We start from the raw sequence: 13,373 nt of genomic DNA on the forward strand, positions 1-13,373 counted from the left end.
TGTTGTTTTTAGTTATGTTTTTTGATTTGCTGTTGTGTCTGTGTTTTTCATACAAATATTTACTATAATTATGGCTTTAGTACTATGTTAACGTTGGTAAGTGATACAATATGGAGCATTCCGACTTGCATACAAATTCACGTTACATCGCTGCCAGCAGTGAGATATATAATGTACACCCTAGGTAAGACTTGCCTGTTATTTGGAAAATAACATTAATTTAAAAGGCATGGTTAAAAAACGTAATTGCTTGGGGCATTTAAACACTGAAAGAATGCCATTGGTGTTTTTATAGCATAATTCAGACCATTTTATAACTAAACTTTAAGCATTGACCTGATCACAGGCCTTATAGCAACCTGAACCACATTTCAGATATCCATCCGCGATTAAGGTTGACAGCCCTACTTTTAACATTTAAGCATGTGTAGTTATGGTTAAAAATATGATATACGTGATTTCAAAGGCTGTTTTTGAACTGCTGTTCTTTATTGTGCTTTACTTCTGGAAAAGTGGGTCGTGACTGGTCATGACTTAGCAACAGTAGGAAAATGTGGGTCCCAGGGTGGCAACAGTTGAGAACCACTGATAGTTTTTTTCCCCCAGTTCATAAGAAGAAAAACTAACACCTAGAATCTTGACGGAAGGACTAGCAATTGTAGTACGAATCTTTTACAGCTGTTTAGCCACTCATATCCTTTTCAAGTGGTCAATATAACCAGTTTGACTGTTCATAGTCAACAGCTGAAGATAGGGGCTCACTTAGTTACTAGTATCAGAGGCTAACCTGGCCCTTCTCCAGTTGAGGGACTCCTTCGGGCCGACTGCCAAGCTTTTCCAGAATCACTCAGCATCCACGTGCCATGGATCATCCTGCCAAGGCTGCAGGCATTCACAAGCAACCTTGACTGTAGCCAACCCAGCTCCTTTCTCCACTGCCAACTTGCTTCTCAGCATTAACCCGTGACTCTCTATGGTGACACTTTCCTCGAACTAATCATCCACAGTGTTTCTGACTTACCTTTCCCTGCTTCTCTTTTCCTTAGATCGTCCTTGTAGCCATCAGAAATCTTGCCTTTTCCTCTGCTGATGCCCGTGTCTGTTCACTGTTTTTATGTCAATATCTTTCATGTCTCTTTGATGTGCACCTTTTTGAACCCAGTACTGAAGCACTTGATCATGTCAATCTGGGTCTTGTTGACTTATCCACTTGTGCAGCATGCCTGAGAGAACCTTATTGCATGTCACACTCCTCGCTTCTCTCCAAAGCTTTGTCGGCTCATTTCATGAATGCTGAGGCTGATGAATATGTATTGCACACTTTTTTTCACTGTAGTTGGGAGAATTTTTTAACAAAGTGGGATGAAAGAACCCTTTTTTGGGTGTTGTCTGCATTTAACCGTGACATTTCTCTGGAGTCCACAAAATTAAAAAAAAAATATTCAACAGACTTAGAAGTGCAGATTGGCTGCACCCTGCAGTAATAGGTTGCAATGTATCTAAAAGCTCAGCCAAAAATCATCATAATTCTCATTTTTAAATTTTGAAGTCAGTTGGAGACAGAAGGATAAACCAGACTGTTTGATTCTGACTTTTTCTGCCCACATGCAGTCTGTTCTACTTTACAGCCTAGAACGAGCCCGAGGCTAACACCATTTTTTGGGGCTGAATAAACTGAGCAAAAAGAGCAGTTACATGCAGGGAAGTGGTTTGATATGGATGTATTTACATATATCTATTATTTTGAATAGAAATATTAGCGCACCCCCAAATCCAGTATATAATATTAAAACTCTGATGTTTTAAATGTTGCTGTTGGTCTGGTTCCATGAACCACTTATTTAGCATTTTGGATTGAAGCCCCAATGACAGGCGCTGTTCCTGCCTTGTTTTACCTCCTAAAACAAAACCCTCACTTATTTTGTCACAGTGCTCTGTTATTCCCATACATTAAAGAAAAAAAAAAAAAAGAAAACGTACTACGTCGCTGCATTAGAATGCATTCTGTATCATACCAGCAGGGACACTATGTCCTTAATCGACCGCATTGTGCTTTGTGTTCTGATGATCTGATCAACTGTTATTTCAAAGCGATGTGTAAAAGCGTGACTCTGGAAGTAAATGAATACTGCGGTGGTAAAAGTCAGGTAAGTTGAATTCAAACGCTGATCCTCTGCATAAAACTTTGACGACTGTTGAGGCCGGTGCTTTTCTGAGTTGCTCAGAGACTTAACCCTCCTCCCTGGCACCTTCCTCATCCCTTGCGGTGGAAAATCTCTGCTGAATTCATGTCTTCTTTCAGATTTCTAAGAGGCGTTAAACCTTTCTGGATTAAAGGAGGTAATCTGACAGGCAGAAGATTGTATTAGCCAGAGTGTTGGCAGAGCTTTTAATTTCTCCTCTTTTCATTTCCCCCCTCACAGCCCGTTTCTCCTGCTGACCTGCTCGATGGTATTATTGTGTCTTTCTTTTGAATTACAGAAAAAACATCCACATCCTCACCACTATTCACTCTCCTCTCTATCCCACGCTTTCACTATTTCCCCTCTTTTGCTTTCCCCCTACCTCTCGATCTTCTCGCAGTGACAGCATACTTATGTGAACCCATGATTTATCATTTGCTAATCCGTGCTGATTATGGAGCTTTCCGCAGAGTCCTTATCTGTTGCTGAGGCCGCTTTTCACTGCATAGCTGCCAATTATCTTTCAGGCTGCCTGCAAACAGACTTGTCTCCGTCAGCCAGCTGCAGAACCGCCACCGAACCCCTTACATTAGTTGTGTGTGTGTATATTTATAAGAACTGCACGATATTATGTTTGAGCATCCTCATCGCGATGTACGTGTGCACAATAGTCACATCGCAGGGTCTGCTGCGATGTTGGTCTACTGTAATATACAGTGAAGCAACTGTAATATTAAAATTACAATGAATGAATGGGTGGCAACAATGGGGAAATGAAATGCCAGTGTTTTGAGGGTAATAGTCCGTCAGCAACATATTGAGGGGGGGAAACACTATGATTAATTTTTTAACTTGGTTCAAAATTTTGAATTATGAACTATGAACTGAACTACTTAATTTTTGGAATGATAAACTGATCTCTGAACTAGTTCGTGTAGAAAATGAACTTTCCCAACACTAATCATGTATTATTTCACATCGCAATATATATTGCAGGTTTAAAAAAATTGCAATGTCATTCTATTCCAATGTTGTGCAGCCTTTATATATATATATGTGTGTGTGTAATTAACAACGAATAATATATATGATATATATTTTAATATATAACAATAATTTAATATCCCTAATAATAATATATACTACATAATAATAAGTAGGCGGCACGGTGAACTACTGGTTAGAGCGTCTGCCTCACAGTTCTGTGGACCGGGGTTCAATCCCCGGCCCCGCCTGTGTGGAGTTTTTATGTTCTCCCCGTGCCTGCGTGGGTTTTCTCTGGGCACTACGGTTTCCTCCCACATCCCAAAAAACATACATGGTAGGTTAATTGACGACTCTAAATAGATAGATGGTCGGTGTGAATGTGAGTGTGAATGGTTGTTTGTTTGTATGTGACCTGCGATTGGCTGGCAACCAGTTCAGGGTGTACCCCGCCTCCTGCCCGATGACAGCTGGGATCGGCTCCAGCAGCCCGCGACCCTTGTGAGGAGAAGCGGCTCTGAAAATGGATGGATGGATGGATGGATGGATCATAATAATTATATAATAATATAATAATAATAATAATAAAAATGTTAAGATTATATAGATTTTATACCTGTATGAACCTCCCAAGAATCGTATTAATCTTCCCCACACTCCTCTCTCTCTACCATACGCTTATAAAAACTTTCTGTACTCTTAAACACCTTTTAAAATCTTAAACAAAGTGTATTTCACAGTAGTACTGTACACTATTTACAGATTGTGTTGTAATGAATGTTTCTTTTTTTAAACAGTTTTAATGTTTCAGGTGAGGAAGCGTTTATTTTACCACCAAAAATGACAGCATACACTCATAATCACGCGCTATGGTGAATTTTGCACAATATGAATTTGAAAAAAGTATCCGCAACGCACTAAATCCGGAAAAGGTGAACCGCGATATAGCGAGGGAATACTGTACCTGATTTTGAATTCAGTCTTATTCTTTTAGGAATCTGTACTACCACCTCTAGTCTTCATTCTTTATTATTTGCAGAAAGTAGGAACATGAAAATTCAGGAGACAAAAATTTACAAACTTCCTTTGTCAACACAGGAAGGAAACAAATGCCTGAATTCTGTCATGCCGAGCTTTTATAGTTATTTTATGGCTAAATGTTTCTTGTTGCTAAAACCAAAGCAGAGGGGTTAACATTTATCTTACATTTATTCAATATGACACGGCATGACTTGATGCTTAGATTTGTTACCATCAAGGTCGACATTTTGCTTGCGTGACCAATCTACCACCGACACTTTGGACTGACAGCCGCAGTGGCAATGCCTCACTGTGACTCACGCCACACTTCTTGAAGCCAAGGTTAGTGACAACATGAGGTTACGGCCAGCAAGGCTACGCCTGTGGGGAGGGTATGCAGATCATGGTGCACACAGCTGATGTGGCGTCCAATTGTCAGAGTAATGGGAAGTGACGTGCACATCAGAGCAATGTGGGTCAGAGCGCTAGACGACCGGCCTGCGGCATATATCTGCTTTATTAGGCAGGCAATGTCTAATCTGCTGTAGCTCGACCAGACGAAATTCTCTAATCGACCCTGATATTCACTGAACACACATTACCATCTCCCCTCATGCTCAGAAACGCGCTTATAGCATGGAGGGGCTTGTGTATTTGTCATGCAAAAGGTTCAAATGTCGCACGTTAAGTCATTGTTTAATTAACTATAAAAATCATTAATGATATCATTAATCTAATCATTAATCATTGAACTGTGTGCTGTTTTGGTTTAAATATGGGTGAATGCACACAAGCCAACATTCAGTACGAACATTGTTTTGCACTAGCAGACAAATGAAGAATTCTTACTTAGAATACGATTTCATTTGGTGCAGGAGACAGATTTTGAAGCAGAGGAGGTTTTTTTGGGACTTGATTCAGATTTTTTCAGTGCGTGAAAATGGTTCAGATCGACTTTGAGTTTAATAGGATTCCCATGACATGGTCAGAGACTGGTGTCTGAAGGGGAGGAAAACACCGAGAAGGGAAAGGTTCAACTATAAAGCTGGGGGGTACTTTTCTGAGTGTTTACTTAGCACCTGTACAAGTCCATTGGAGCCAGAGGAAAGTGACACATGGGGGTCTTGAAGAGTTCTGGCATTTTCTGCTCAAACAGGTTTTTTATGGCAGGGGGAAGACAAGACGCCTAGAGGAGTTCAGTCTCTGCATAATCTGCCACAGCCTCATCAAAGGCAGTAATTTCCTGTTCATTTCTGGCCCCCATCCCCCAACTCAAAGCGCTTGTCTGTTAATCCCTCGCCTGCACACAACCCCCACTCCCTCCCTCTCCCAATCCCAACCCTGGGCCCCCCTGCTGCTGTCCTGCCTGCCTGTGCTTCAGCTTGCTGCACTCCCGGTCTGAGGACTGCGGTGGGAGGCTATATGCTTTGTCTCCGAGAGCTTGCAGTTCAGTTGAGCACTAACAAATCCTCATTGTGCTGAGCAAGAGTGGTGTCAGAGGAGACCGTCAGTTGTGTGAGTGTTTGGGGTGGTGGTGTGTGTGTGTGTGGGGGGGGGGGGGGGTATTGCTGTCTGGTTTCTATTCAAATCCAGGTACACACAGGCCTGGGAGGGAACAAAGCATGTAGAGGGGCTTATAGAGCGTCAAGCATGGGACCAAAGTCCTTCGAGGGCTCAGCTGAGTCCAGGCAGGGCTGAGTTGAAGGGTCGCTGGAGCTGCTTACACAACTGCTGCCCTCTTTGAACTGAGCACGCTACATTAGTTCTACAAGTGATGCTGGGAGGTCCTGTCATCTGAGGCACAGACGGTGCAGGACATCATATCTAAGATGGAAACCCAAATACATAATTCACCTTCACACAAGTTTGCCAATGGCACAATTTGGTGATCTGAAGTCCCTAAATACAAAAATATGATAAATTTGTTATTTTAAGGTTGTGAAGAAAATGGTTGTACGCATTTTTATAAAGAAATAGCTGATATTGGAGACTTGTCAATTTGAGTCAGGCCGCCTATGAAAACACATCTGTGACATTACTGGTGATGTGGGCTAAGATGTGTATCAGGATGACAAGACTCTACATGTACAGGTATTTTACTTTGCTTTCTACCTAGGAGGTTAGTACTCACATAGAGCTTCCTTATATGACGACTTGACAGAAATGGACGAATTGTATGATTGTTGCGTCTGAGCCTTTGTATATTTGCAGCAGCCCTGTGTACATCTGTGGTCTGTAGTGATGTTTATGTTATTGTTGTTATTGTCTTATGCACTCAACCTTTTGCACTGGATGAAGAGCTTTGGACAAGAGCAGACAAGGACAAAAAAAAAAAAACCCACATAGGAACATCCATCGTTTCCTGTCACTAAATACATTCCAATGACTCCCTGTGTGAGTTGGTGGGGAAAACCAAGGAAAAAGGAAATATAGCCTGTGCGAAAAACAAATTCTCCTCATTTGTCATCTATATTTAACCACCTCTAAATTTAGACTTCCTATTCTGCATGTCCCCTTTCTTGTATGCTGATTTGGAAACAGTGGCAAACAATCAATTTTTGATAATGGACCCTCACTGTTTGAGAATGGTACACACTTAAAAGTTTGCACCAATGATTCAAGGAAGATTAATCTTATATACTTCTACTGGCGTGCAAAGCAAGTTGGAGAGGGAAGGAGTACACTTTGAGAAGCAGAAAATTAATAGGAACTCCCTTATCCCTTGTCGATCACCAATGGCTTGGGATCCCCTCCCATCGCAGCAGCAGCTGGCTGCCCTGTCCCTCTGCTTCAGCCTCTAATGGCTGACCTACCCTGTCTGGACTGCCCCGCTCGCTTTTGTCTTCTGTCTGGCTCAGTTCCTCCCAGTCAAACATAGCTACTGCCTGCTGCAGTATGCATTCCCACAGAGCAAACACTAAATCACACCCACGCACACTCACACACACACACACACACACACACACTTTTCACACTCGGCACACTTTGTCCAGCACACACAATCTCTGTCTCATTGCTCTCTCTCACATACATTCTTCTCAAAGTTCTCTCACACACAGCCTCTGTCTGGATTCACTCAAAAAAAAACAAAAAAAAATCCGTACACTTTCACGCACATTAACACCACGCAACATGCCAATGTGCTTGCTGGAAGTAAAACAGCAAAAAATATTTGACACACTCGTTTAAGAATTGTTTTTTTTTGTTTTTGTTTTTTTTTAAACTTAAAACATTGTACCCTATTATCAGGCAAATAATGAACACATGCAAACGTGGTAAAGACATGCATTATCAGTAAAGTTCTAAAAGAGAAGGTCAATCAGTTCAAATACTTACCGGCAGTTGGACCAAAAGTTGAGCAACAGCAATCTAGGGTAGCTGGATGGTAGAAAGGAGGAAACACTTCCATATTCAGGGGTAAAAAATAAACTGGCCAGTGTGGGTGAAATGGGTTGAATGCTCCTCTCTCTGGTTGTCTCACCCAGACACATGCACAAACACACACTGAAGCACAATCCTGCCATGCACTCTTTCAGTCCGATCTCCCTGCCGCTAGTGGGGCCTCAGCCAGGAGTTTGTACAAGTAGCTCACAAATCTCTCTCTTTTTCCTCCCTCTCTCCTTACCTCCCTGATTCCCTCCCTCACTCCCTCTCGCGCCTTCTGCACAGCTAGATAGATAAACAAGAAACCACATTCCCACATGCATCCACCCCCCACTCTACACAAATTCACACACTCGTGCGCACTCACACACACACACGCACGCACACAAATGCACAAAAGACAAGACAAGTTAGGAAACTGTTCCACATTTTCGTACATGCACTATATATGAGGCAGTTAATGGACATCAGCACATAGTGTCGTGTGGAGCGACGGCGTCTGGGATTGGCTGGAGGCTTGGGAACGGAGGGGGACCAGGGGTGCTGTGATTGGTTTGCTCTCACACCATTAAAAGGAGAATGCTGCTCTATTGAATCGCAAGCCAGCATTGGTGGAGTCTTTGTAATATGGCACTGAAAGAAAAGGGGGAAAAAATCATCCAGTGAGATATATGATGAAAGTATGATGTTACTACTGGAAGAAAACTTCAAGGTGCAAATTTACATTGTGGTGTAACTTTACTCAGAGTGTTGTGGATAACTGAAGCCTATCCCATCTGACTTCAGGCAAAAGGTGGGGTGCACTCTGGACTGGTCGGCAGTCATTACAAGGCGCATAAAAAAGACAAACAACCATTCACACTCACATTCACACCTATGGGAAATTTGGGGGGGATGTGGCAGAAAGCTGGAGTACCTGGAGTTAACTCACGCAATTTCTACACTTAGATGATCCAATGGCGTGAACATACATATTTCTTTAATGTAAGCATTACAATATTTTTGAGTACATCATACATAATAACATAGTACAACTGTATCTCCAGCATGAAACTGATCAGAAGTCGCACAGCCTTGATTTGAGCTAGAGTCCTTCAGAGGTGGGACCAAGTCATTTTTTTTTGGACATCACCAGTAAGTCTTAAGTTTTTGCCCTCAAGTCCTGAGTCAAGTCCCAAGTCGAGGCAGGCAAGTTCCAAGTCGAGTCACAAGACTTGCACTTTGAGTTTTGAATTATTTCAAGTCATTTTAAAAACAAAGTAATAATATATTAAATCTACACAGATCGTGTATGCATTTCAAATCGATATTTCTTGATGAATATAAATTATATAAACAAGTACATTGAACCTTTATTAGAAAACCAGGGAGCTGAGCAAAATATTTACACCTTCAAAACCAATTTGCCTCCTTCAAAATCGATCGATAGTATGTTTTCAGTTATTCTATGAAAAATTATACAGTAGGCTATGACTTACGCACTTTATTTCTTAATTTACATTAAACAGACCTGTTACAAATTAGAATTTGCACCCAGTAGTGCTGCAATTAGTAATCACGTATCCTACAGAGAATTCTATCTAATAATCAAGTATTCGGATAAAATATTTTTTTGCATGGTTAAACAGCAATTGTGAAAACATAAGACAAAATTACACATTTCATTTAATAATGAAAGACTAATTGGTTTCATCTTTTATATAAAAGTATTTTTCTTAATTTCACATTGTGGATATAGCAGCAAACTGCGTTTTTTTGTCTTACAAAATTTTCAGTGAGGCAATTTCCAACACAAATAAAAATAAAGCAAAAATATTAATAGATTTCAGTTTAAACTTGGCATTTCTTGAGGATCCAAAACACAAGGCATGAATTAAAAAAGAGGAAAACAAGTTTGTCATCTTGTTATAAAGGCACAATTTTATCCAACTGTGGTATCTCAGTCAGAACACTAGGGGGCAATATGTAAGAATATTAAGTCAATGAGAGGCGAAGCAGAAAAAGAAACGAAGAATGTAGCTTCATGTCGAATAGATGAATAAAAAAACAAATACAAGACCGATTCAAAATTAAGAAAAGTAATCAAAAGTAATTTTTTAGATTGATGCAGTATTGTTATATTTTTAACCGGGTAACTTGTAATTGCAGCCAACTACATTCCCAAAGTAATCTTCTCAACAGTGTGTGTGCTCAGTGTGCGTGTGTGTAGCATATACATTATATAGAGGATACAGCACACGTATACCTGTACTCCAGTGTATGCACCTCACAGTAAAGAATCATTCACTATTAACAAGCAATGTCCTTTCAATCATTGCTGAATATCCACTTGAATTGACTGAGAGGTCATTGTATTACACACACCCTACACTCACGTTTTGAGAATGACATAGTGCCATAAATCAACCATAACTGTGAAATAAGCATAAATATTAAATAACACATGCATTCAGCAAACTACTAGTAAGATAAACAAAACAAAAATAACTAACAAATCAAACATAAATGCATTTTTAATAATTTGATTGATTAATTTGATTGATTGATAATTCGGTATTTCGGTAAATAATTTTCCTTTCAGTGCATAATCTGTCTATCTATCTATCTATCTATCTATCTATCTATCTATCTATCTATCTATCTATCTATCTGTCTATCTGTCTGTCTGTCTGTCTGTCTGTCGTATATATACACACTGTATTGCCAAAAGTATTCGCTCAACTGCCTTGACCCACATATGAATTTAAGTGATATCCCATTCCTAATCCATAGGTTTGAATATGATTTTAGTCCACCATTGGAACAAAAACAGCTTCAACTCTTCTGGCAAGGCTGTCCACAAGGTTTAGGAGTGTGTTTATGGGAATATATGACCATTCTTCCAGAAGTGCAATTGTGAGGTCACACACTGATGTTGGATGAGAAGGCCCAGCTCTCAGTCTCTGCTCTAATTCATCCCAAAGGTGTTCTATCGGGTTGAGGTCAGGACTCTGTGCAGGCCAGTCAGGTTTATCCACACCAGACTCTCATCCATGTCTTTATGGACATTGCTTTGTTGAATGGTCCACAGTCGTGTTGGAAGAGGACGTGGCAAGTTCCAAACTATTCCCACAAACTTGGGAGCATGGAATTGTCCAAAATATTGGCTCTTTATTTCGAGTGAAAGGAGCCAAGAGCTTTTGGACAATTTTATGCTCCCAACTTTGTAGGAACAGTTTGGCCCTTCCTGCTCAAACATGACCTGACTTGACTTGAGGTGAGGACTCTGTGTAGGCCAGTCGAGTTCATCCACACCAGACTCTGTCATCCATGTCTTTATGGACCTTGCTTCGTGCACTGTTGCACAGTCATGTTGAAAGAGGAAGGGGCCAGCTCCAAACTGTTCCCACAAAGTTGGAAGCATGGAATTGTCCCAAATCTCTTGGTATGCTGAAGCATTCAGAGTTCCTTTCCCTGGAACCAAGGGGCCAAGTCCAGCTCCTGGAAAAACAACCCCACACCATAATACCCCCTCCACCAAACTTTACACTTGGCACAATGCAGTCAGACAAAGTGACATAACCGCCAAACCCAGACTCATCCATCAAATTACCAGATGCAGAAACATGATTCATCACTCCAGAGAACGGATCCCCACTGCTCTAAAGTCCAGTGGTGGCGTGCGTTACACCACTGCGTCTAACACTTTGCATGGTGATGTATGGCTTGGATGCAACTCATTCCAATGGAGCTCTCTGGGCACTGCTCTTGAGCTAATCTGAAGGTCACATGAAGTTTGGAGGTCTATAGCGATTGAGTCGACAGAAAGTTGGCGACCTCTTCTCACTATGTGCCCCAGCATCCGCTGACCTCGCTCCGTCAGCTTATGTGGCCTCCCACCTCGTGGCTGAGTTGATTTCGTTCCAAAATGCTTCCACATTCTTATAATACAGCTGACAAGTCGACTGAAGAATATGTAGGAGCAAGGACATTTCACGACTGGACTTGTTGCACGGGTGGCATCCTATCACAGTTCCATGCTGGACTTCACTGACTTCTTGAGAGCGACCCATTCTTTCACAAATGTTTGTAAAAACAGTCTGCATGCCTAGGTGCTTGATTTTATACACCTGTGGCTATGGAAGTGATTGGAACACCTGATTCTGATTATTTGGATGGGGGGGGCGAATACGTTTGGCAATATAGAGTGTGTGTGTGTATAAAAATGAATTTAAAAATGTGTGTCCTCAGTTCCCAAACGCTAATTGAGTGTTATTAAAGTGAAAGGTGATGTAAACACAGTGGTAAACATGCCCATGTCCCAGCTTTTTTGGAATGTGTTGCAGGCATCAAATTTGAAATGAGTGAAGGGTTTCAACAGCAACAAAAACAAGTTTATCAGTTTGAACATTAACGATCTTGTCTTTGTAGTGGTTTCAATATAATATAGGTTGAAAAGGATTTGCAAATCATTGTATTCTGTTTTTATTTGATTTATACTATGTCTGATAACAGTGGTCTGATATCAGTGTCCTCACAAATCAGTATTGCACCGTATGTGTTTCTCTTGATGATGATGTAGAGAGGCCTGGAGCAATGCCAAGTTATTTCATTCAGAACTGATTAGATCACTCTGACCTGGATAATGTAGTGCTCTATGCAAAGCAACACACAGCCACACAGGCCTTTTTATCAGCACTAACAAAATAGGATCCCAGCCCTAGGGATGGGAATGGACACTTTGTACATAAACACTGTGACGTTAGATCCATTACCCATAATACGGTTTATCCTATTCCTGTTTAGCCAAATATGACAGCCGTGTATTCATGGTCGCGAGTAAACAGCTGAGTATTAGCCGATTCTCATCTCATAATACAAATAATATACGATATCATTGATGTCATTATCATTTCATTATATGATATGATAATGCAAACGATGTTTCTTGTGCTGTGCGATATAGATGAAATTGTATATCCTAATTTACAACCCCAATTCCAATGAAGTTGGGACGTTGTGTTAAACATAAATAAAAACAGAATATAATGATTTGCAAATCATGTTCAACCTATATTTAATTGAATACACTACAGAGACAATATATTTAATGTTCAAACTGTTAAACTTGATTGTTTTTCGCAAATAATCATTAACTCAGAATTTTATGGCTGCAACACGTTCCAAAAAAGCTGGGACAGGTGGCAAAAAAGACTGAGAAAGTTGAGGAATTCTCATCAAACACCTGTTTGGAACATCCCACAGGTGAACAGGCTAATTGGGAACAGGTGGGTGCCATGTGTATAAAAGGAGCTTCCCTGAATTGCTCAGTCATTCACAAGCAAAGATGGGGCGAGGTTCACCTCTTTGTGAACAAGTGCGTGAGAAAATAGTCGAACAGTTTAAGGACAATGTTCCTCAACATACAATTGCAAGGAATTTAGGGATGTCATCATCTACGGTCCATAATATCATCAAAAGGTTCAGAGAATCTGGAGAAATCACTGCATGTAAGCGGCAAGGCCGAAATCCAACATTGAATGCCCCTGACCTTCGATCCCTCAGGCGGCACTGCATCAAAAACTGACATCAATGTGTAAAGGATATCATCCGTAAGTGCAACTTGAGACTCTACTATGGAAAGCAAAAGCCATTTATCAACAACACACAGAAACGGCGCCGGCTTCTCTGGGCCCGAGCTCATCTAAGATGGACTGATGCAAAGTGGAAAAGTGTTCTGTGGTCCGATGTGTCCACATTTCAAATTGTTTCGGGAAATTGTGACGTCGTATCCTCCGGGACAAAGAGGAAAAGAACAGACGG

General features: G+C 40.9%; 1 protein-coding gene across 2 annotated transcripts in view; it reads left to right on the forward strand.

Moving 5' to 3' along the window:
- Positions 1-13,373, forward strand: part of nr6a1a (nuclear receptor subfamily 6, group A, member 1a) — a 198,859-nt gene that overhangs the window by 65,083 nt on the left and 120,403 nt on the right. The window lies entirely within an intron of this gene.

The sequence above is a fragment of the Phyllopteryx taeniolatus genome, chromosome 3 (assembly GCF_024500385.1).
Source record: "Phyllopteryx taeniolatus isolate TA_2022b chromosome 3, UOR_Ptae_1.2, whole genome shotgun sequence".
Classification (NCBI taxonomy): Eukaryota; Metazoa; Chordata; class Actinopteri; order Syngnathiformes; family Syngnathidae; genus Phyllopteryx; species Phyllopteryx taeniolatus.